Below are 25,868 nucleotides of genomic sequence, written 5' to 3'. Positions count from 1 at the left end.
TACAGCCTCCTGGGAACGTCTCCTACAAAGGCAGCTGAACACCGTGTCTTTTCAGCCCTTAACTCACCAATCTGCAACATCTGCTTCTGCCACATTTCCACCTTGCCAACCCGGCTCAGACGAAATGCCTACATCTTCCCCTGAAGTGACTGTGCTGATTCCCAAATGATTGAGCATCCACATGCTTAGGAGGCTATAAACTGCATGCCTTTTTCCAACCACCATTTTACACTGCTTAGAGAGCGTCAGAAAGCAGCTATGTCAGAAAGGCCCCTTTGCTCTCAGCCATGCCCTCCATTGCTCTCGAGGTGGAAGGCACAAGGCACTGGTTCTGGATCCACCCCTCAATGGGAGACAAACCACATCTTGGCCTGCTTCCAGCTCTTTAGGAAGTGGAGAAAAAACTCCCTTTCCACAGTGCTCTTACAGCGTCCTGGGAACATCTCATGCAAAGGAGGCTGAACGCCGTTTCTTTTCAGCACTTCACTCGCCAGTCTGGGACATCTGCATCCTGCACGTTTCCACCTTGCCAACCCGGCTCAGACAAAATGCCTACATCTTCCCCTTGAGCAATGGGGATGAGGCCCATAGGATTTTGGTTCCACATGCTGAGCAGGAAAGAGACAATAGGCTTTTAACTTACCACGAAGTGCAACGGTTGGGAGAGTGTCAGAAAGCACCAATGGCAGAAAGACCCCTTTACTCTCAGCCATGCCCTCCATTTCTGTAGAGGTGGAAGGCACAAAGCACTGTCTCCATCCTTCAATGGGAGACAAGCCATAAATTGTCTTGCCTACAGCTCTTTAGGAAACTGGGAAAGAACTCGCTTTCCACAGTGCCGTTACAGCATACGAGGAAACTCTCATACAGAGGCAGCTCAAACGCCATTTCTTCCCTGTGCTTAACTGGCCGCTTTAGGACTTCCGCTTCTGCCACAGTTCCACCTTGCCAACCCGGCTCAGACGAAATGCCTACATCTTCCCCTTAAGCAACGGGGGCGAAGCCCACATGACTGTGCTGCCACATGCTTAGCAGGAGCAGACAATAGGCTTTTTACAAACCGCCATTGTGCACTGGGTCAGAGAGTGTCAGAATGCACCTATGTCAGAAAGACCCCTTTGCTCTCAGCCGTGCCCTTCATTGCTCTAGACGTGGAATGCACAATGCACTGGCTCCCCCCTCAAGGGGCGACAAGCCACAGACCATCTTCCTTCCATCTCTTTAGGAAGCTGAGCAAGAACTCGCTTTCAACAGTGCTCTTTCTGTGTCCTGGCAACATCTCATACAAAGGCAGCTGATATGCCATTTCTTTTCAGCGCTGAACTCGCAGATTTGGAACTTCTGCTCCTGCCACATTTCCAGCTTGCCAACCCGGCTCAGACGGAATGTCTACATGTTCCCCTTCAGCAACGGGGACGAGGCCCAGATGACTGTGCTTCCGCATGCTTAGCAGGAGCAGACAATAGGTTTTTACAAACCGCCATTGTGCACTGCGTCAGAGAGTGTCAGAATGCACCTATGTCAGAAAGGGCCCTTTGCTCTCAGCCGTGCCCTCCATTGCTCTAGAGGTGGAAGGCACAAAGCACTGCCTCCATCCTTCAATTGGAGACAAGCCATAAACTGTCTTGCCTGCAGCTCTTTAGGAAGCTGACAAACAACTTGCTTTCCACAGTCCTGTTACAGCAGACCAGGGAACTTCTCATACAAAGGCAGCTCCAATGGCATTTCTTCCCAGCCCTTAACTCGCAGCTTTAGGACTCCTGCTTCCGCCGCATTTCCACCTTGCCAACCCGGTTCAGACGAAATGCCTACATCTTCCCCTGAAGCAACTGGGCTGAGTCCCAAATGATTGAGCGTCCACGTGCTTAGGAGGCGATAGACTGCACGCCTTTTTCCAACCACCATTGTGCACTGCTGGAGAGAGTGTCGGAAAGCAGGTATGTCAGAAAGACCCCTTTGCTCTCAGCCGTGCCCTTCATTGCTCTAGACGTGGAATGCACAAGGCACTGGCTCCCCCACTCAAGGGGCGACAAGCCACAGACCATCTTCCTTCCATCTCTTTAGGAAGCTGAGCAAGAACTCGCTTTCAACAGTGCTCTTTCTGTGTCCTGGCAACATCTCATACAAAGGCAGCTGATATGCCATTTCTTTTCAGCACTTAACTCGCAGATTTGGAACTTCTGCTCCTGCCACATTTCCACCTTGCCAACCCGGCTCAGACGAAATGTCTACATTTTCCCCTTCAGCAACGGGGACGAGGCCCAGATGACTGCGCTTCCGCATGCTTACCAGGAGCAGACAATAGGCTTTTTACAAACCGCCATTGTACACTGGGTCAGAGAGTGTCAGAATGCACCTATGTCAGAAAGGGCCCTTTGCACTCAGCCGTGCCCTCCATTGCTCTAGAGGTGGAAGGCACAAAGCACTGCCTCCATCCTTCAATTGGAGACAAGCCAGCAACTAGCCTGCTTCCAGCTCTTGAGGAAGCTGGGAAAGCACTCGCATTCCACAGTGCCCTTACAGCCTCCTGGGAACGTCTCCTACAAAGGCAGATGAACACCGTGTCTTTTCAGCCCTTAACTCACCAATCTGCAACATCTGCTTCTGCCACTTTTCCACCTTGCCAACCCGGCTCAGACGAAATGCCTACATCTTCCCCTGATGTGACTGTGCTGATTCCCAAATGATTGAGCATCCACATGCTTAGGAGGCGATAAACTGCATGCCTTTTTCCAACCACCATTTTACACTGCTTAGAGAGCGTCGGAAAGCAGCTATGTCAGAAAGGCCCCTTTGCTCTCAGCCATGCCCTCCATTGCTCTCGAGGTGGAAGGCACAAGGCACTGGTTCTGGATCCACCCCTCAATGGGAGACAAACCACATCTTGGCCTGCTTCCAGCTCTTTAGGAAGTGGAGAAAAAACTCCCTTTCCACAGTGCTCTTACAGCGTCCTGGGAACATCTCATGCAAAGGAGGCTGAACGCCGTTTCTTTTCAGCACTTCACTCGCCAGTCTGGGACATCTGCATCCTGCACGTTTCCACCTTGCCAACCCGGCTCAGACGAAATGCCTACATCTTCCCCTTGAGTAATGGGGATGAGGCCCATAGGATTTTGGTTCCACATGCTGAGGAGGAGAGAGACAATAGGCTTTTAACTTACCACGAAGTGCAACGGTTGGGAGAGTGTCAGAAAGCACCAATGGCAGAAAGACCCCTTTACTCTCAGCCATGCCCTCCATTTCTGTAGAGGTGGAAGGCACAAAGCACTGTCTCCATCCTTCAATGGGAGACAAGCCATAAATTGTCTTGCCTCCAGCTCTTTAGGAAACTGGGAAGGAACTCGCTTTCCACAGTGCCGTTACAGCATACGAGGAAACTCTCATACAGAGGCAGCTCAAACGCCATTTCTTCCCTGTGCTTAACTGGCCGCTTTAGGACTTCCGCTTCTGCCACAGTTCCACCTTGACAACCCGGCTCAGACGAAATGCCTACATCTTCCCCTTAAGCAACGGGGGCGAAGCCCACATGACTGTGCTGCCACATGCTTAGCAGGAGCAGACAATAGGCTTTTTACAAACCGCCATTGTGCACTGGGTCAGAGAGTGTCAGAATGCACCTATGTCAGAAAGACCCCTTTGCTCTCAGCCGTGCCCTTCATTGCTCTAGACGTGGAATGCACAATGCACTGGCTCCCCCCTCAAGGGGCGACAAGCCACAGACCATCTTCCTTCCATATCTTTAGGAAGCTGAGCAAGAACTCGCTTTCAACAGTGCTCTTTCTGTGTCCTGGCAACATCTCATACAAAGGCAGCTGATATGCCATTTCTTTTCAGCGCTGAACTCGCAGATTTGGAACTTCTGCTCCTGCCACATTTCCAGCTTGCCAACCCGGCTCAGACGGAATGTCTACATCTTCCCCTTCAGCAACGGGGACGAGGCCCAGATGACTGTGCTTCCGCATGCTTAGCAGGAGCAGACAATAGGTTTTTACAAACCGCCATTGTGCACTGCGTCAGAGAGTGTCTGAATGCACCTATGTCAGAAAGGGCCCTTTGCTCTCAGCCGTGCCCTCCATTGCTCTAGAGGTGGAAGGCACAAAGCACTGCCTCCATCCTTCAATTGGAGACAAGCCATAAACTGTCTTGCCTGCAGCTCTTTAGGAAGTTGGGAAAGCACTCGCATTCCATAGTGCTCTTACAGCGCCGTGGGAACGTCTCATACAAAGGCAGCTGAACACCGTGTCTTTTCAGCCCTTAGCTCACCAATCTCCAACATCTGCTTCTGCCGCATTTCCACCTTGCCAACCCGGCTCAAACGAAATGCCTACATCTTCCCCTGAAGCGACTGTGCTGATTCCCAAATGATTGAGCATCCACATGCTTAGGAGGCGATAAACTGCCTGCCTTTTTCCAACCACTATTTGACACTGCTTAGAGAGCGTCGGAAAGCAGCTATGTCAGAAAGGCCCCTTTGCTCTCAGCCATGCCCTCCATTCCTCTCGAGGTGGAAGGCACAAGGCACTGGTTCTGGATCCAACCCTCAATGGGAGACAAACCACATCTTGGCCTGCTTCCAGCTCTTTAGGAAGTGGAGAAGAAACTCCCTTTCCACAGTGCTCTTACAGCGTCCTGGGAACATCTCATACAAAGGAGGCTGAACGCCGTTTCTTTTCAGCACTTCACTCGCCAGTCTGGGACATCTGCATCCTGCACGTTTCCACCTTGCCAACCCGGCTCAGACGAAATGCCTACATCTTCCCCTTGAGCAATGGGGATGAGGCCCATAGGATTGTGGTTCCACATGATGAGGAGGACAGAGAAAATAGGCTTTTAACTAACCACGAAGTGCAACGGTTGGGAGAGTGTCAGAAAGCACCAATGGCAGAAAGACCCCTTTACTCTCAGCCGCGCCCTCCATTGCTGTAGAGGTGGAAGGCACAAAGGACTGCCTCCATCCTTCCATGGGAGACAAGCCATAAACTGTCTTGCCTCCAGCTCTTTAGGAAGCTGGGAAAGAACTCGCTTTCCGCAGTGCTGTTACAGCATATGAGGAAACTCTCATACACAGGCAGCTCAAACGCCATTTCTTCCCAGGGCTTAACTGGCCTCTTTAGGACTTCCGCTTCTGCCAAATTTCCACCTTGCCAACCCGGCTCAGACGAAATGTCTACATCTTCCCCTTAAGCAACGGGGGCGAAGCCCACATGATTGTGCTGCCACATGCTTCGCAGGACAGACAATAGGCTTTTTACAAACCGCCATTGTGTACTGGGTCAGAGAGTGTCAGAATGCACCTATGTCAGAAAGGGCCCTTTGCTCTCAGCCGTGCCCTCCATTGCTCTAGAGGTGGAAGGCACAAAGCGCTGCCTCCATGCTTCAATTGGAGATAAGCCATAAACTGTCTTGCCTCCAGCTCTTTTTGAAGCTGACAAACAACTCTCTTTCCACAGTCCTGTTACAGCAGACCGGGGAACTTATCATACAAAGGCAGCTCCAATGGCATTTCTTCCCAGCCCTTAACTCGCAGCTTAGGACTCCTGCTTCTGCCGCATTTCCACCTTGCCAACCCGGCTCAGACGAAATGCCTACATCTTCCCCTGAAGCAACTGGGCTGAGTCCCAAATGATTGAGCGTCCACGTGCTTAGGAGGCGATAGACTGCACGCCTTTTTCCAACCACCATTGTGCACTGCTGGAGAGAGTGTCGGAAAGCAGCTATGTCAGAAAGACCCCTTTGCTCTCAGCCGTGCCCTTCATTGCTCTAGACGTGGAATGCACAATGCACTGGCTCCCCCCTCAAGGGGCGACAAGCCACAGACCATCTTCCTTCCATCTCTTTAGGAAGCTGAGCAAGAACTCGCTTTCAACAGTGCTCTTTCTGTGTCCTGGCAACATCTCATACAAAGGCAGCTGATATGCCAATTCTTTTCAGCGCTTAACTCGCAGATTTGGAACTTCTGCTCCTGCCACATTTCCACCTTGCCAACCCGGCTCAGACGAAATATCTACATCTTCCCCTTCAGCAACAGGGACGAGGCCCACATGACTGTGCATCCGCATGCTTAGCAGGAGCAGACAATAGTCTTTTTACAAACCGCCATTGTGCACTGGGTCAGAGAGTGTCCGAATGCACCTATGTCAGAAAGGGCCCTTTGCTCTCAGCCGTGCCCTCCATTGCTCTAGAGGTGGAAGGCACAAAGCACTGCCTACATCCTTCATTTGGAGACAAGCCAGCAACTGGCCTGCTTCCAGCTATTGAGGAAGCTGGGAAAGCACTCGCATTCCACAGTGCTCTTACAGCGTCCTGGGAACGTCTCATACAAAGGCAGCTGAACACCGTGTCTTTTCAGCCCTTAACTTACCAATCTGCAACATCTGCTTCTGCCGCCTTTCCACCTTGCCAACCCGGCTCAGACGAAATGCCTACATCTTCCCCTGAAGCGACTGTGCTGATTCCCAAATGATTGAGCATCCACATGCTTAGGAGGCGATAAACTGCATGCCTTTTTCCAACCACCATTTTACACTGCTTAGAGAGCGTCGGAAAGCAGCTATGTCAGAAAGGCCCCTTTGCTCTCAGCCATGCCCTCCATTGCTCTCGAGGTGGAAGGCACAAGGCACTGGGTCTAGATCCACCCCTCAATGGGAGACAAACCACATCTTGGCCTTCTTCCTGCTCTTTAGGAAGTGGAGAAGAAACTCCCTTTCCACAGTGCTCTTACAGCGTCCTGGGAACATGTCATACAAAGGTGGCTGAACGCCGTTTCTCTTCAGCACGTCACTCGCCAGTCTGGGACATCTGCATCCTGCACGTTTCCACCTTGCCAACGCGGCTCACACGAAATGCCTACATCTTCCCTTTGAGCAATGGGGATGAGGCCCATAGGATTGTGGTTCCACATGCTGAGGAGGAGAGAGACAATAGGCTTTTAACTAACCACGAAGTGCAACGGTTGGGAGAGTGTCAGAAATCACCAATGGCAGAAAGACCCCTTTACTCTCAGCCGTGCCCTCCATTGCTGTAGAGGTGGAAGGCACAAAGCACTGCCTCCATCCTTCAATGGGAGCCAGCCATAAACTGTCTTGACTCCAGATCTTTAGGAAGCTGACAAACAACTCGCTTTCCACAGTGCTGTTACATCATACGAGGAAACTCTCATACAGAGGCAGCTCCAACGACATTTCTTCCCTGTGCTTAAGTGGCCGCTTTAGGACTTCCGCTTCTGCCACAGTTCCACCTTGCCAACCCGGCTCAGACAAAATGCCTACATCTTGCCCTTAAGCAACGGGGTCGAAGCCCACAGGATTGTGCTGGCACATGCTTAGCAGGAGCAGACAATAGGCTTTTTACAAACCGCCATTGTGCACTGGGTCAGAGAGTGTCAGAATGCACCTATGTCAGAAAGGGCCCTTTGCTCTCAGCCGTGCCCTCCATTGCTCTAGAGGTGGAAGGCACAAAGCACTGCCTCCATCCTTCAATTGGAGACAAGCCATAAACTGTCTCGCCTCCAGCTCTTTAGGAAGCTGACAAACAACTCGCTTTCCACAGTCCTCTTACAGCAGACCGGGGAACTTCTCATACAAAGGCAGCTCAAATGGCATTTCTTCCCAGTCCTTAAATCGCAGCTTTAGGACTCCTGCTTCTGCCGCAATTCCACCTTGCCAGCCCGGCTCAGACGAAATGCCTACATCTTCCCCTGAAGCAACTGGGCTGAGTCCCAAATGATTGAGCCTCCACGTGCTTAGGAGGCGATAGACTGCACGCCTTTTTCCAACCACCATTGTGCACTGCTGGAGAGAGTGTCGGAAAGCAGCTATGTCAGAAAGACCCCTTTGCTCTCAGCCGTGCCCTTCATTGCTCTAGACGTGGAATGCACAAGGCACTGGCTCACCCCCTAAAGGGGCGACAAGCCACAGACCAACTTCCTTCCATCTCTTTAGGAAGCTGAGCAAGAACTCGCTTTCAACAGTGCTCTTTCTGTGTCCTGGCAACATCTCATACAAAGGCAGCTGATATGCCATTTCTTTTCAGCGCTTAACTCGCAGATTTGGAACTTCTGCTCCTGCCACATTTCCAGGTTGCCAACCCGGCACAGACGAAATGTCTACATCTTCCCCTTCAGCAACGGGGACGAGGCCAGATGACTGTGCTTCCGCATGCTTAGCAGGAGCAGACAATAGGCTTTTTACAAACCGCCATTGTGCACTGGGTCAGAGAGTGTCAGAATGCACCTATGTCAGAAAGGGCCCTTTGCTCTCAGCCGTGCCCTCCATTGCTCTAGAGGTGGAAGGCACAAAGCACTGCCTCCATCCTTCAATTGGAGACAAGCCAGCAACTGGCATGCTTCCAGCTCTTTCGGAAGCTGGGAAAGCACTCGCATTCCACAGTGCTCTTACAGCGTCCTGGGAACGTCTCATACAAAGGCAGCTGAACACCGTGTCTTTTCAGCCCTTAACGTACCAACCTGCAACATCTGCTTCTGCCGCATTTCCACCTTGCCAACCCGTCTCAGACGAATTGCCTACATCTTCCCCGGAAGCGACTGTGCTGATTCCCAAATGATTGAGCATCCACATGCTTAGGAGGCGATAAACTGCATGCCTTTTTCCAACCACCATTTTACACTGCTTAGAAAGCGTCGGAAAGCAGCTATGTCAGAAAGGCCCCTTTGCTCTCAGCCATGCCCTCCATTGCTCTCGAGGTGGAAGGCACAAGGCACTGGTTCTGGATCCACCCCTAAATGGGAGACAAACCACATCTTGGCCTGCTTCCAGCTCTTTAGGAATTGGAGAAAAATCTCCCTTTCCACAGTGCTCTTACAGCGTCCTGGGAACATCTCATAAAAAGGAGGCTGAACGCCGTTTCTCTTCAGCACTTCACTCGCCAGTCTGGGACATCTGCATCCTGCACGTTTCCACCTTGCCAACCCGGCTCAGACGAAATGCCTACATCTTCCCCTTGAGCAATGGGGATGAGGCCCATAAGATTGTGGTTCCACATGCTGAGGAGGAGAGAGACAATAGGCTTTTAACTAACCACGAAGTGCAACGCTTGGGAGAGTGTCAGAAAGCACCAATGGCAGAAAGGCCCCTTTACTATCAGCCGCGCCCTCCATTGCTGTAGAGGTGGAAGGCACAAAGCACTGCCTCCATCCTCCAATTGGAGACAAGCCATAATCTGTCTTGCCTCCAGCTCTTTAGGAAGCTGACAAACAACTCGCTTTCCACAGTCCTGTTACAGCAGACCGGTTAAATTCTCATACAAAGGCTGCTCAAATGGCATTTCTTCCCAGCCATTAACTCGCAGCTTAGGACTCCTGCTTCTGCCGCAATTCCACCTTGCCAACCCGGCTCAGAGGAAATGCCTACATCTTCCCCTGAAGCAACTGGGCTGAGTCCCAAATGATTGAGCGTCCACGTGCTTAGGAGGCGATAGACTGCACGCCTTTTTCCAACCACCATTGTGCACTGCTGGAGAGAGTGTCGGAAAGCAGTTATGTCAGAAAGACCCCTTTGCTCTCAGCCCTGCCCTTCATTGCTCTAGGCGTGGAATGCACAAGGCACTGGCTCCCCCCCTCAGGGGGCGACAAGCCACAGACCATCTTCCATCCATCTCTTTAGGAAGCTGAGCAAGAACTCGCTTTCAACAGTGCTCTTTCTGTGTCCTGGCAACATCTCATACAAAGGCAGTTGATATGCCATTTCTTTTCAGCGCTTAACTCGCAGATTTGGAACTTCTGCTCCTGCCACATTTCCAGGTTGCCAACCCGGCTCAGACGAAATGTCTACATCTTCCCCTTCAGCAACGGGGACGAGGCCCAGATGACTGTGCTTCCGCATGCTTAGCAGGAGCAGACAATAGGCTTTTTGCAAACCGCCATTGTGCACTGGCTCAGAGAGTGTCCGAATGCTCCTATGTCAGAAAGGGCCCTTTGCTCTCAGCCGTGCCCTCCATTGCTCTAGATCTGGAAGGCACAAAGCACTGCCTCCATCCTTCAATTGGAGACAAGCCAGCAACTGGCCTGCTTCCAGCTATTGAGGAAGCTGGGAAAGCACTCGCATTCCACAGTGCCCTTACAGCCTCCTGGGAACGTCTCCTACAAAGGCAGCTGAACACCGCGTCTTTTCAGCCCTTAACTCACCAATCTGCAACATCTGCTTCTGCCGCATTTCCACCTTGCCAACCCGGCTCAGACGATATGCCTACATCTTCCCCTGAAGCGACTGTGCTGATTCCCAAATGATTGAGCATCCACATGCTTAGGAGGCGATAAACTGCATGCCTTTTTCCAACCACCATTTGACACTGCTTAGAGAGCGTCGGAAAGCAGCTATGTCAGAAAGGCCCCTTTGCTCTCAGCCATGCCCTCCATTGCTCTCGAGGTGGAAGGCACAAGGCACTGGTTCTGGATCCACCCCTCAATGGGAGACAAACCACATCTTGGCCTGCTTCCTGCTCTTTAGGAAGTGGAGAAAAAACTCCCTTTCCACAGTGCTCTTACAGCGTCCTGGGAACATCTCATACAAAGGAGGCTGAACGCCGTTTCTTTTCAGCACTTCACTCGCCAGTCTGGGACATCTGCATCCTGCACGTTTCCACCTTGCCATCCCGTATCAGACGAAATGCCTACGTCTTCCCTTTGAGCAATGGGGATGAGGCCCATAGGATTGTGGTTCCACATGCTGAGGAGGAGAGAGACAATAGGCTTTTAACTAACCACGAAGTGCAACGGTTGGGAGAGTGTCAGAAAGCACCAATGGCAGAAAGGCCCCTTTACTATCAGCCGCGCCCTCCATTGCTGTAGAGGTGGAAGGCACAAAGCACTGCCTCCATAATTCAATGGGAGACAAGCCATAAACTGTCTTGCCTCCAGCTCTTTAGGAAGCTGGGAAAGAAGTCGCTTTCCACAGTGCTGTTACAGCATACGAGGAAACTCTCATACAGAGGCAGCTCAAACGCCATTTCTTCCCAGTGCTTAACTGGCCTCTTTAGGACTTCCGCTTCTGCCACAGTTCCACCCTGCCAACCCGGCTCAGACGAAATGCCTACATCTTCCCCTTAAGCAACGGCGGTGAAGCCCACATGATTGTGCTGCCACATGCTTTCCCGGAGTAGACAATAGGCTTTTTACAAACCGCCATTGTGCACTGGGTCAAAGAGTGTCAGAATGCACCTATGTCAGAAGGGGTCCTTTGCTCGCAGCCATGCCCTCCATTGCTCTAGAGGGGGGAGGCACAAAGCACTGCCTCCATCCTCCAATTGGAGACAAGCCATAAACTGTCTTGCCTCCAGCTCTTTAGGAAGCTGGCAAACAACTCGCTTTCCACAGTCCTGTTACAGCAGACCGGTTAAATTCTCATACAAAGGCTGCTCAAATGGCATTTCTTCCCAGCCATTAACTCGCAGCTTAGGACTCCTGCTTCTGCCGCAATTCCACCTTGCCAACCCGGCTCAGAGGAAATGCCTACATCTTCCCGTGAAGCAACTGGGCTGAGTCCCAAATGATTGAGCGTCCACGTGCTTAGGAGGCGATAGACTGCACGCCTTTTTCCAACCACCATTGTGCACTGCTGGAGAGAGTGTCGGAAAGCAGTTATGTCAGAAAGACCCCTTTGCTCTCAGCCCTGCCCTTCATTGCTCTAGGCGTGGAATGCACAAGGCACTGGCTCCCCCTCTCAGGGGGCGACAAGCCACAGACCATCTTCCTTCCATCTCTTTAGGAAGCTGAGCAAGAACTCGCTTTCAACAGTGCTCTTTCTGTGTCCTGGCAACATCTCATACAAAGGCAGCTGATATGCCATTTCTTTTCAGCGCTTAACTCGCAGATTTGGAACTTCTGCTCCTGCCACATTTCCACCTTGTCAACCCGGCTCAGACGAAATGTCTACATCTTCCCCTTCAGCAACGGGGATGATGCACAGATGACTGTGCTTCCGCATGCTTAGCAGGAGCAGACAATAGGCTTTTTACAAACCGCCATTGTGCACTGGGTCAGAGAGTGTCAGAATGCACCTATGTCAGAAAGGGCCCTTTGCTCTCAGCCGTGCCCTCCATTGCTCTAGATGTGGAAGGCACAAAGCACTGCCTCCATCCTTCAAATGGAGACAAGCCAGCAACTGTCCTGCTTCAAGCTCTTTAGGAAGCTGGGAAAGCACTCGCATTCCACAGTGCTCTTGCAGCGTGCTGGGAACGTCTCATACAAAGGAAGGTGAACACCGTGTCTTTTCAGCCCTTAACTCACCAATCTGCAACATCTGCTTCTGCCACCTTTCCACCTTGCCAACCCGGCTCAGACGATATGCCTACATCGTTCCCTCAAGCGACTGCGCTGATTCCCAAATGATTGAGCATCCACATGCTTAGGAGGCTATAAACTGCATGCCTTTTTCCAACCACCATTTGACACTGCTTAGAGAGCGTCGGAAAGCAGCTATGTCAGAAAGGACCCTTTGCTCTCAGCCATGCCCTCCATTGCTCTCGAGGTGGAAGGCACAAGGCACTGGTTCTGGATCCCCCCCTCAATGGGACACAAACCACATCTTGGCCTGCTTCCAGCTCTTTAGGAAGTGGAGAAAAAACTCCCTTTCCACAGTGCTCTTACAGCGTCCTGGGAGCATCTCATACAAAGGAGGCTGAACGTCGTTTCTTTTCAGCACTTCACTCGCCAGTCTGGGACATCTGCATCCTGCACGTTTCCACCATGCCAACCCGGCTCAGACGAAATGCCTACGTCTTCCCCTTGAGCAATGGGGATGAGGCCCATAGGATTGTGGTTCCACATGCTGAGGAGGAGAGAGACAATAGGCTTTTAACTAACCACGAAGTGCAACGCTTGGGAGAGTGTCAGAAAGCACCAATGGCAGAAAGGCCCCTTTACTATCAGCCGCGCCCTCCATTGCTGTAGAGGTGGAAGGCACAAAGCACTGCCTCCATAAATCAATCGGAGACAAGCCATAAACTGTCTTGCCTCCAGCTCTTTAGGAAGCTGGGAAAGAACTCGCTTTCCACAGTGCTGTTACAACATACGAGGAAACTCTCATACAGAGGCAGCTCAAACGCCATTTCTTCCCAGTGCTTAACTGGCCTCTTTAGGACTTCCGCTTCTGCCACAGTTCCACCTTGCCAACCCGGCTCAGACGAAATGCCTACATCTTCCCCTTAAGCAACGGGGGTGAAGCCCACATGATTGTGCTTCCACATGCTTTCCAGGAGTAGACAATAGGCTTTTTACAAACCGCCATTGTGCACTGGGTCAAAGAGTGTCAGAATGCACCTATGTCAGAAGGGGTCCTTTGCTCTCAGCCATGCCCTCCATTGCTCTAGAGGTGGAAGGCACAAAGCACTGCCTCCATCCTTCAATGGGAGACAAGCCATAAACTGTCTTGCCTCCAGCTCTTTAGGAAGCTGACAAAAAACTCGCTTTCCACAGTCCTGTTACAGCAGACTGGGGAACTTCTCATACAAATGCAGCTCCAATGGCATTTCTTCCCAGCCCTTAACTCGCAGCTTAGGTCTCCTGATTCTGCAGCAATTCCACCTTGCCAACCCGGCTCAGACGAAATGCCTACATCTTCCCCTGAAGCAACTGGGCTGAGTCCCAAATGATTGAGCGACCACGTGCTTAGGAGGCGATAGACTGCACGCCTTTTTCCAACCAACAATCTGCACTGCTGGAGAGAGTGTCGGAAAGCAGCTATGTCAGAAAGACCCCTTTGCTCTCAGCCCTGCCCTTCATTGCTCTAGACGTGGAATGCACAATGCACTGGCTCGCCCCCTCAAGGGTGACAAGCCACAGACCATCTTCCTTCCATCTCTATAGGAAGCTGAGCAAGAACTCGCTTTCAACAGTGCTCTTTCTGTGTCCTGGCAAAATCTCATACAAAGGCAGCTGATATGCCATTTCTTTTCAGCACTTAACTCGCAGATTTGGTACTTCTGCTCCTGCCACATTTCCAGCTTGCCAACCCGGCTCAGACGAAATGTCTACATCTTCCCCTTCAGCAACGGGGACGAGGCCCAGATGACTGTGCTTCTGCATGCTTAGCAGGAGCAGACAATAGGCTTTTTACAAACCGCCATTGTGCACTGGGTCAGAGAGTGTCAGAATGCACCTATGTCAGAAAGGGCCCTTTGCTCTCAGCCGTGCCCTCCATTGCTCTAGAGGTGGAAGGCACAAAGCACTGCCTCCATCCTTCAATTGGAGACAAGCCAGCAACTGGCCTGCTTCCAGCTCTTTAGGAAGCTGGGAAAGCACTCGCCTTCCACAGTGTTCTTGCAGGGTCCTGGGAACGTCTCATACAAAGGCAGCTGAACACCGTGTCTTTTGAGCCCTTAACTCACCAATCTGCAACATCTGCTTCTGCCGCATTTCCACCTTGCCAACCCGGCTCAGAGGAAATGCCTACATCTTCCCCTGAAGCGACTGTGCTGATTCCCTAATGATTGAGCATCCACATGCTTAGGAGGCGATAAACTGCATGCCTTTTTCCAACCACCATTTTACACTGCTTAGAGAGCGTCGGAAAGCAGCTATGTCAGAAAGGCCCCTTTGCTCTCAACCATGCCCTCCATTGCTCTCGAGGTGGAAGGCACAAGGCACTGGTTCTGGATCCACCCCTCAATGGGAGACAAGCCACATCTTGGCCTGCTTCCAGCTCTTTAGGAAGTGGAGAAAAAACTCCCTTTCCACAGTGCTCTTACAGCGTCCGGGGAACATGTCATACAAAGGAGGCCGAACGCCGTTTCTTTTCAGCACTTCACTCGCCAGCCTGGGACATCTGCATCCTGCACGTTTCCACCTTGCCAACCCGGCTCAGACGAAATGCCTACATCTTCCCCTAGAGCAATGGGGATGAGGCCCATAGGATTGGGGTTCCACATGCTGAGGAGGAGAGAGACAATAGGCTTTTAACTAACCACGAAGTGCAATGGTTGGGAGAGTGTCAGAAAGCACCAAGGGCAGAAAAACCGCTTTAATCTCAGCCGCGCCCTAAATTGCTGTAGAGTTGGAAGGGACAAAGCACTGCCTCCATCCTTCAATGGGAGACAAGCCATAAACAGTCTTGCCTCCAGCTCTTTAGGAAGCTGACAAACAACTCGCTTTCCACAGTCCTGTTACAGCAGACCGTTGAACTTCTCATACAAAGGCAGCTCAAATGGCATTTCTTCCCAGCCCTTAACTCGCAGCTTAGGACTCCTGCTTCTGCCGCAATTCCACCTTGCCAACCCGGCTCAGACGAAATGCCTACATCTTCCCCTGAAGCAACTGGGCTGAGTCCCAAATGATTGAGCGTCCACGTGCTTAGGAGGCGATAGACTGCACGCCTTTTTCCAACCACCATTTTGCACTGCTTTAGAGAGTGTCGGAAAGCAGCTATTTCAGAAAGACCCCTTGGTCTCAGCCGTGCACTTCATTGCTCTAGACGTGGAATGCACAATGCACTGGCTCCCCCCCTCAAGGGGCGACAAGCCACAGACCATCTTCCTTCCATCTCTTTAGGAAGCTGAGCAAGAACTCGCTTTCAACAGTGCTCTTTCTGTGTCCTGGCAACATCTCATACACAGGAAGCTGATATGCCATTTCTTTTCAGCGCTTAAATCGCAGATTTGGAACTTCTGCTCCTGCCACATTTCCACCTTGCCAACCCGGCTCAGACGAAATGTCTACATCTTCCCCTTCAGCAACGGGGACGAGGCCCAGATGACTGTGCTTCCACATGCTTAGCAGGAGCAGACAATAGGCTTTTTACAAACCGCCATTGTGCACTGGGTCAGAGAGTGTCAGAACGCACCTATGTCAGAAAGGGCCCTTTGCTCTCAGCCGTGCCCTCCATTGCTCTAGAGGTGGAAGGCACAAAGCACTGCCTCCATCCTTCAATTGGAGACAAGCCAGCAACTGTCCTGCTTCCAGCTCTTTAGGAAGCTGGGAAAGCACTCGCATTCCACAGTGCTCTTACAGCGTCCTGGGAACGTCTCATACAAAGGCAGCTGAACACCGTGTCTTTTACAGCCGTTCACTCACCAATCTGCAACATCTGCTTCTGCCGCATTTCCACCTTGCCAACCCGGCTCAGATGAAATGCCTACATCTTCCCCTGAAGCGACTGTGCTGATTCCCAAATGATTGAGCATCCACATGCTTAGGAGGCGATAAACTGCATGCCTTTTTCCAACCACCATTTGACACTGCTTAGAGAGCGTCGGAAAGCAGCTATGTCAGACAGGCCCCTTTGCTCTCAGCCATGCCCTCCATTGCTCTCGAGAGGGAGGCACAAGGCACTGGTTCTGGATCCACCCCTCAATGGGAGACAAACCACATCTTTGCCTGCTTCCAGCTCTTTAGGAAGTGGAGAACAAACTCCCTTTCCACAGTGCTCTTACAGCGTCCTGGGAACATCTCATACAAAGGAGGCTGAACGCCGTTTCTTTTCAGCACTTCACTCGCCAGTCTGGGACATCTGCATCCTGCACGTTTCCACCTTGCCAACCCGTATCAGACGATATGCCTACGTCTTCCCCTTGAGCAATGGGGATGAGGCCCATAGGATTGTGGTTCCACATGCTGAGGAGGAGAGAGACAATAGGCTTTTAACTAACCACGAAGTGCAACGGCTGGGAGAGTGTCAGAAAGCACCAATGGCAGAAAGGCCCCTTTACTATCAGCCGCGCCCTCCATTGCTGTAGAGGCGGAAGGCACAAAGCACTGCCTCCATAATTCAATGGGAGACAAGCCATAAACTGTCTTGCCTCCAGCTCTTTACGAAGCTGGGAAAGAACTCGGTTTCCACAGTGCTGTTACAGCATACGAGGAAACTCTCATACAGAGGCAGCTCAAACGCCATTTCTTCCCAGTGCTTAACTGGCCTCTTTAGGACTTCCGCTTCTGCCACAGTTCCACCTTGCCAACCCGGCTCAGATGAAATGCCTACATCTTCCCCTTAAGCAACGGGGGTGAAGTCCACATGATTGTGCTTCCACATGCTTTCCAGGAGTAGACAATAGGCTTTTTACAAACCGCCATTGTGCACTGGGTCAAAGAGTGTCAGAATGCACCTATGTCAGAAGGGGTCCTTTGCTCTCAGCCATGCCCTCCATTGCTCTAGAGGTGGAAGGCACAAAGCACTGCCTCCATCCTCCAATTGGAGACAAGCCATAAACTGTCTTGCCTCCAGCTCTTTAGGAAGCTGACAAACAACTCGCTTTCCACAGTCCTGTTACAGCAGACCGGTTAAATTCTCAAACAAAGGCTGCTCAAATGGCATTTCTTCCCAGCCCTTAACTCGCAGCTTTAGGACTCCTGCTTATGCCGCAATTCCACCTGGCCAACCCGGCTCAGACGAAATGCCTACATCTTCCCCTGAAGCAACTGGGCTGTGTCCCAAATGATTGAGCTTCCACGTTCTTAGGAGGCGATAGACTGCACGCCTTTTTCCAGCCACCATTGTGCACTGCTGGAGAGAGTGTCGGAAAGCAGCTATGTCAGAAAGACCCCTTTGCTCTCAGCCATGCCCTTCATTGCTCTAGACTTGGAATGCACAATGCACTGGCTCCCCCCCTCAAGTGGCGATAAGCCACAGACCAACTTCCTTCCATCTCTTTAGGAAGCTGAGCAAGAACTCGCATTCAACAGTGCTCTTTCTGTGTCCTGGCAACATCTCATACAAAGGCAGCTGATATGCCATTTCTTTTCAGCGCTTAACTCGCAGATTTGGAACTTCTGCTCCTGCCACGTTTCCTGCTTGCCAACCCGGCTCAGACGAAATGTCTACATCTTCCCCTTCAGCAACGGGGACGAGGCCCAGATGACTGTGCTTCCGCATGCTTAGCAGGAGCAGACAATAGGCTTTTTACAAACCGCCATTGTGCACTGGGTCAGAGAGTGTCAGAATGCACCTATGTCAGAAAGGGCCCTTTGCTCTCAGCCGTGCCCTCCATTGCTCTAGAGGTGGAAGGCACAAAGCCCGTGCCAATGACCCCAGAAGCACCTGCCGAGCACGCCGGAACCACCTGCTCGACTCGCCAGAACCACCTGCCGGACACGCAAAAATCACCTGTCGGCTATTCCACAACCAGTTGGGGAACACTTCGGAATCACCTGCTGGGCTTGCTGGAACCACCTGCCGGTCATGCCAAAATCACCTGCCAATTACGCCAGTACCACTTGGCGGACACTGTGGAAACACATGTCGGGCCGGCCGGAACCACATCTCAGACGTGCCAGAACCATGTGCATGAGATGCTGGAACCACACCCCAAACAGACTGAAAACACCTGCCAGACCCGTCTGAACAACCTGCCGAGCACGCCGGAGCCACCTGCTCGACTCGCCGGAACCACCTACCTGACATGCCCAAATCACCAGCCGGGTATGCCAGAACCACTTGGCGGACACTCCGGAATCATCTGCTGGACATGCTGGAACCAGCTCTCAGACACACCAGAACCACGTGTCGGAGACGCCGGAAGCACCTGCCGAGCATGCCGGAGGCACCTGCTCGACTCGCCGGAAACACCTGCCGGACACGCCAAAATCACCTGCCGGGTACGCCAGAACCACCTGGCGGACACTACGAAATCACCTGTCGCGCATGCCGGAACCACCTCTCAGACGTGCCGCAAGCACGTGACGGACACGCCGGAATCACCTACCGGACAGACCGGAACCGCCTGCCGAGCACGAAAGAGCCACCTGTTCGTCTCGCTGGAACCACCTGCCGGACAGGCCAATATCAACTGCTGGCTATGCCAGAACCACCTGGGGGACGGTCCGGAATCACCTGCCAGCCCTGGCGGAACCACCTCTCAGACGTACCAGAACCACCTGCCGGAGAAGCTGGAAACACGTCCTGGACAGTCTGGAACCACCTGCCGGCCAAGCCTGAACCACCTGCCAAGCACAACGGAACAACCTGCCAGACACGCCAAAATCACCTGCGTGTGATGCCAGAACCACTTGGAGGACTCTCTGGGATGACCTGCCGGGCATGCCGGAACCACCTCTCAGACGTGCCAGAACCATGTGGCGGACAGTCCGGAATCACCTGTTGGGCATGCGCAACCACCTCTGAGACGTACCAGAACCACATGACGTGCAGGCTGGAACCACCTACCGGACAGACCGGAATCACCTTTCGGGCACGCCGGAACCACCTGCTCGACTCGCCAGAACCACCTGCCGATCACGCAAAAATCACCTGCCGGCTACTCCACAACCATTTGGTGAACACTTTGGAATCACCTGCCAGGCTTGCTGGAACCACCTGCCAGTCATGCCAAAATCACCTGCCAAGTACGCCAGAACCGCTTGGCGGATACTGCGGAAACACCTGTCGGGCCGGCTGGAACCACATCTCAGACGTGCCAGAAATGTGTTCATGAGATGCTGGAACCACACCCCGAACAGACGGATACCACCTGCCAGAACCGCCTGAACCACCTGCCGAGCACGCCGGAACCACCTGCTCGACTCACCGGTACCACCTCCCTGACACGCCAAAATCACCTGCTGGGTATGCCAGAACCACTTGGTGGACACTCCGGAATCATCTGCCGGACATGCCGGAACCAGCTCTCAGACACACCAGAACCAAGTGCCGGAGACGCCGGAAGCACCTGCCGAGCATGCCGGAGCCACCTGCTCGACTCGCCAGAAACACCTGCCGGACACGCCAAAATCACCCGCCGGGTACGCCAGAACCACCTGGCGGACACTCCGAAATCACCTGTCGCGCATGCCGGAACCACCTCTCAGACGTGCCGGAAGCACGTGCCGGACACGCCGGAATCACCTACCGGACAGACCGGAACCACCTGCCGAGCACACCGGAGCCACCTGTTTGACTCGCTGGAACCACCTGTCGGACAGGCCAATATCAACTGCTGGCTATGCCAGAACCACCTGGGTGACGGTCCGGAATCACCTGCCAACCATGGCAGAACCACCTCACAGACGTACCAGAACCACCTGCCGGAGAAGCTGGAAACATGTCCTGGACAGACTGGAACCACGTGACGGCCATGCCTGAACCACCTGCCGAGCACGGCGGAACCACCTGCCGGACACGCCGAAATCACCTGCGGGCTACGCCAGAACCACTTGGACGACTCTCCGAAATGACCTGCCGGGCATGTTGGAACCACCTCTCAGACGTGCCAGAAGCACGTGGCGGAGAGTCCGGAATCACCTGTTGGGCATACGCAACCACCTCTGACACGTACCAGAACCACGTGCCGTGCACGCCGGAACCACCTACCGGACAGACCGGAATCAACTTTTGGGCATGCTGGAACCACCAGTCAGATGTGCCAGAAACACGTGCCGGAGACGCCGGAAGCACCTGCCGAGCACGTCGCAACCACCTGCTCAACTCGCCTGAACCACCTGCCGGACACGCCAAAATCACCTGCCCGCTACACCAGCACCACTTCGGGGACAAGCCGGAATCACGTGAGGGGCATGCTGGCACAGCCTCTCAGACTGAACCTCGTGCCGGACACCACAGAACCACCTGCCGGACAGACCGGAACCACCTGCCGGACACGCCGGAACCACCGGCTCGACCCGCCGGAACGACCGCTGGACATGCAAACTCACCTGCCGGCTACGCCGGAAACACTTGGCGAACACTCCGGAATCACCTGCCGGGCATGCCGGAACCACCTCTCAGATATGCCAGAACCACGTGCCAATGACCCTGGAAGCACCTGCCGAGCACGCCGGAACCACCTGCTCGACTCGCCAGAACCACCTGCCGGACACGCAAAAATCACCTGCCGGCTAGGCCACAACCAGTTGGGGAACACTTCGGAATCACCTGCCGGGCTTGCTGGAACCACCTGCCGGTCATGCCAAAATCACCTGCCAACTACGCCAGTACCACTTGGCGGACACTGTGGAAACACCTGTCGGGCCGGCCGGAACCACATCTCAGACGTGCCAGAACCATGTGCATGAGATGCTGGAACCACACCCTGAACAGACGGAAAACACCTGCCAGACCCGTCTGAACAACCTGCCGAGCACGCCGGAGCCACCTGCTCGACTCGCCGGAACCACCTACCTGACATGCCCAAATCACCAGCCGGGTACGCCAGAACCACCTGGCGGACACTCCGAAATCACCTGTCGCGCATCCCGGAACCACCTCTCAGACATGCCGGAACCAGCTCTCAGACACACCAGAACCACGTGCCGGAGACGCCGGAAGCACCTGCCGAGCATGCCGGAGCCACCTGCTCGACTCGCCAGAAACGCCTGCCGCACACGCCAAAATCACCTGCCGGGTACGCCAGAACCACCTGGCGGACACTCCGAAATCACCTGTCGCGCATCCCGGAACCACCTCTCAGACGTGCCGGAAGCACGTGCCGGACACGCCGGAATCACCTACCGGACAGACCGGAACCACCTGCCGAGCACGCCGGAGCCACCTGTTCGACTCGCTGGAACCACCTGCCGGACAGGCCAATATCAACTGCTGGCTATGCCAGAACCACCTGGGGGACGGTCTGGGATCACCTGCCAGGCCTGGCGGAACCACCTCTCAGACGTACCAGAACCACCTGCCGGAGAAGCTGGAAACACGTCCTGGACAGTCTGGAACCACCTGCCGGCCAAGCCTGAACCACCTGCCAAGCACAACGGAACAACCTGCCAGACACGCCAAAATCACCTGCGTGTTATGCCAGAACCACTTGGAGGACTCTCTGGGATGACCTGCCGGGCATGCCGGAACCACCTCTCAGACGTGCCAGAACCATGTGGCGGACAGTCCGGAATCACCTGTTGGGCATGCACAACCACCTCTGAGACGTACCAGAACCACATGCCGTGCAGGCTGGAACCACCTACCGGACAGACCGGAATCACCTTTCGGGCATGCCGGAACCACCTGTCAGATGTGCCAGAAACACGTGCCGGAGACGCCGGAAGCACCTGCCAAGCACGTTGGAACCACCTGCTCAACTCGCCTGAACCACCTGCCGGACATGCCAAAATCACCTGCCGACTATGCCAGAACCACTTGGCGAACACTCCGGAATCACTTGCCGGGCATGCACGAACCACCTCTCAGACATGCCAGAACCCTGTGCCAATGACCCCGGAAGCACCAGCCGAGCACGCCGGAACCACCTGCTCGACTCGCCATAACCACCTGCCGATCACGCAAAAAACACCTGCCGGCTACGCCACAACCAGTTGGTGAACACTTTGGAATCACCTGCCAGGCTTGCTGGAACCACCTGCCAGTCATGCCAAAATCACCTGCCAACTACGCCAGAACCGCTTGGCGGACACTGCGGAAACACCTGTCGGACACGTGCCAGAAACGTGTTCATGAGATGCTGGAACCACACCCCGAACAGACGGATACCACCTGCCAGAACCGCCTGAACCACCTGCCGAGCATGCCGGAACCACCTGCTCGACTCACCGGTACCACCTCCCTGACACGCCAAAATCACCTGCTGGTTATGCCAGAACCACTTGGCGGACACTCCGGAATCATCTGCCGGACATGCCGGAACCAGCTCTCAGACACACCAGAACCAAGTGCCGGAGACGCCGGAAGCACCTGCCGAGCATGCCGGAGCCACCTGCTCGACTCGCCAGAAACACCTGCCGGACACGCCAAAATCACCTGCCGGGTATGCCAGAACCACCTGGCGGACACTACGGAATCACCTGCCGCACATGCCGGAACCACCTCTCAGACGTGCCGGAAGCACGTGCCAGACACGCCAGAAACACCTACCGGACAGACCGGAAACACCTGCCAAGAACGCCGGAGCCAGCTGTTCGACTCGCTGGAACCACCTGCCGGACAGGCCAATATCAACTGCTGGCTATGCCAGAACCACCTGGGCGACGGTCCGGAATCACCTGCCAGCCATGGCGGAACCACCTCTCAGACGTACCAGAACCACCTGCCGGAGAAGCTGGAAACACGTCCTGGACAGTCTGGAACCACCTGCCGGCCAAGCCTGAACCACCTGTCAAGCACAACGGAACAACCTCCCAGACACGCCAAAATCACCTGCGTCTTATGCCAGAACCACTTGGAGGACTCTCTGGGATGACCTGCCGGGCATGCCGGAACCACCTCTCAGACGTGCCAGAACCATGTGGCGGACAGTCTGGAATCACCTGTTGGGCATGCGCAACCACCTCTGAGACGTACCAGAACCACATGCCGTGCTGGCTGGAACCACCTACCGGACAGACCGGAATCACCTTTCGGGCATGCCGGAACCACCTGTCAGGTGTGCCAGAAACACGTGCCGGAGACGCCGGAAGCACCTGCCGAGCACGTCGCAACCACCTGCTCAACTCGCCTGAACCACCTGCCGGACACGCCAAAATCACCTGCTGGGTATGCCAGAACCACTTGGTGGACACTCCGGAATCATCTGCCGGACATGCCGGAACCAGCTCTCAGACACACCAGAACCAAGTGCCGGAGACGCCGGAAGCACCTGCCGAGCATGCCGGAGCCACCTGCTCGACTCGCCAGAAACACCTGCCGGACACGCCAAAATCACCCGCCGGGTATGCCAGAACCACCTGGCGGACACTCCGAAATCACCTGTCGCGCATGCCGGAACCACCTCTCAGACGTGCCGGAAGCACGTGCCGGACACGCCGGAATCACCTACCGGACAGACCGGAACCACCTGCCGAGCACGCCGGAGCCACCTGTTTGACTCGCTGGAACCACCTGTCGGACAGGCCAATATCAACTGCTGGCTATGCCAGAACCACCTGGGGGAGGGTCCGGAATCACCTGCCAACCATGGCAGAACCACCTCACAGACGTACCAGAACCACCTGCCGGAGAAGCTGGAAACACGTCCTGGACAGACTGGAACCACGTGACGGCCATGCCTGAACCACCTGCCGAGCACGGCGGAACCACCTGCCGGACACGCTGAAATCACCTGCGGGCTACGCCAGAACCACTTGGACGACTCTCCGAAATGACCTGCCGGGCATGTTGGAACCACCTCTCAGACGTGCCAGAAGCCCGTGGCGGACAGTCCGGAATCACCTGTTGGGCATACGCAACCACCTCTGACACGTACCAGAACCACGTGCCGTGCACGCCGGAACCACCTACCGGACAGACCGGAATCAACTTTTGGGCATGCCGGAACCACCAGTCAGATGTGCCAGAAACACGTGCCGGAGACGCCGGAAGCACCTGCCGAGCACGTCGCAACCACCTGCTCAACTCGCCTGAACCACCTGCCGGACACGCCAAAATCACCTGCCCGCTACACCAGCACCACTTCGGGGACAAGCCGGAATCACGTGAGGGGCATGCCGGCACAGCCTCTCAGACTGAACCTCGTGCCGGACACCACAGAACCACCTGCCGGACAGACCGGAACCACCTGCCGGACACGCCGGAACCACCGGCTCGACCCGCCGGAACGACCGCTGGACATGCAAACTCACCTGCCGGCTACGCCGGAAACACTTGGCGAACACTCCGGAATCACCTGCCGGGCATGCCGGAACCACCTCTCAGATATGCCAGAACCACGTGCCAATGACCCTGGAAGCACCTGCCGAGCACGCCGGAACCACCTGCTCGACTCGCCAGAACCACCTGCCGGACACGCAAAAATCACCTGCCGGCTAGGCCACAACCAGTTGGGGAACACTTCGGAATCACCTGCCGGGCTGGCTGGAACCACCTGCCGGTCATGCCAAAATCACCTGCCAACTACGCCAGTACCACTTGGCGGACACTGTGGAAACACCTGTCGGGCCGGCCGGAACCACATCTCAGACGTGCCAGAACCATGTGCATGAGATGCTGGAACCACACCCTGAACAGACGGAAAACACCTGCCAGACCCGTCTGAACAACCTGCCGAGCACGCCGGAGCCACCTGCTCGACTCGCCGGAACCACCTACCTGACATGCCCAAATCACCAGCCGGGTATGCCAGAACCACTTGGCGGACACTCCGGAATCATCTGCTGGACATGCCGGAACCAGCTCTCAGACACACCAGAACCACGTGCCGGAGACGCCGGAAGCACCTGCCGAGCATGCCGGAGCCACCTGCTCGACTCGCCAGAAACACCTGCCGCACACGCCAAAATCACCTGCCGGGTACGCCAGAACCACTTGGCGAACACTCCGGAATCACTTGCCGGGCATGCAGGAACCACCTCTCAGACATGCCAGAACCCTGTGCCAATGACCCCGGAAGCACCAGCCGAGCACGCCGGAACCACCTGCTCGACTCGCCATAACCACCTGCCGATCACGCAAAAAACACCTGCCGGCTACGCCACAACCAGTTGGTGAACACTTTGGAATCACCTGCCAGGCTTGCTGGAACCACCTGCCAGTCATGCCAAAATCACCTGCCAACTACGCCAGAACCGCTTGGCGGACACTGCGGAAACACCTGTCGGGCCGGCTGGAACCACATCTCAGACGTGCCAGAAACGTGTTCATGAGATGCTGGAACCACACCCCGAACAGACGGATACCACCTGCCAGAACCGCCTGAACCACCTGCCGAGCATGCCGGAACCACCTGCTCGACTCACCGGTACCACCTCCCTGACACGCCAAAATCACCTGCTGGGTATGCCAGAACCACTTGGAGGACACTCCGGAATCATCTGCTGGACATGCCGGAACCAGCTCCCAGACACACCAGAACCAAGTGCCGGAGACGCCGGAAGCACCTGCCGAGCATGCCGGAGCCACCTGCTCGACTCGCCAGAAACACCTGCCGGACACGCCAAAATCACCTGCCGGGTATGCCAGAACCACCTGGCGGACACTACGGAATCACCTGCCGCACATGCCGGAACCACCTCTCAGACGTGCCGGAAGCACGTG

The sequence above is a fragment of the Equus caballus genome, chromosome 17, assembly GCF_041296265.1.
Source record: "Equus caballus isolate H_3958 breed thoroughbred chromosome 17, TB-T2T, whole genome shotgun sequence".
Taxonomy (NCBI): Eukaryota; Metazoa; Chordata; class Mammalia; order Perissodactyla; family Equidae; genus Equus; species Equus caballus.
This window is presented reverse-complemented; position numbering follows the sequence as displayed.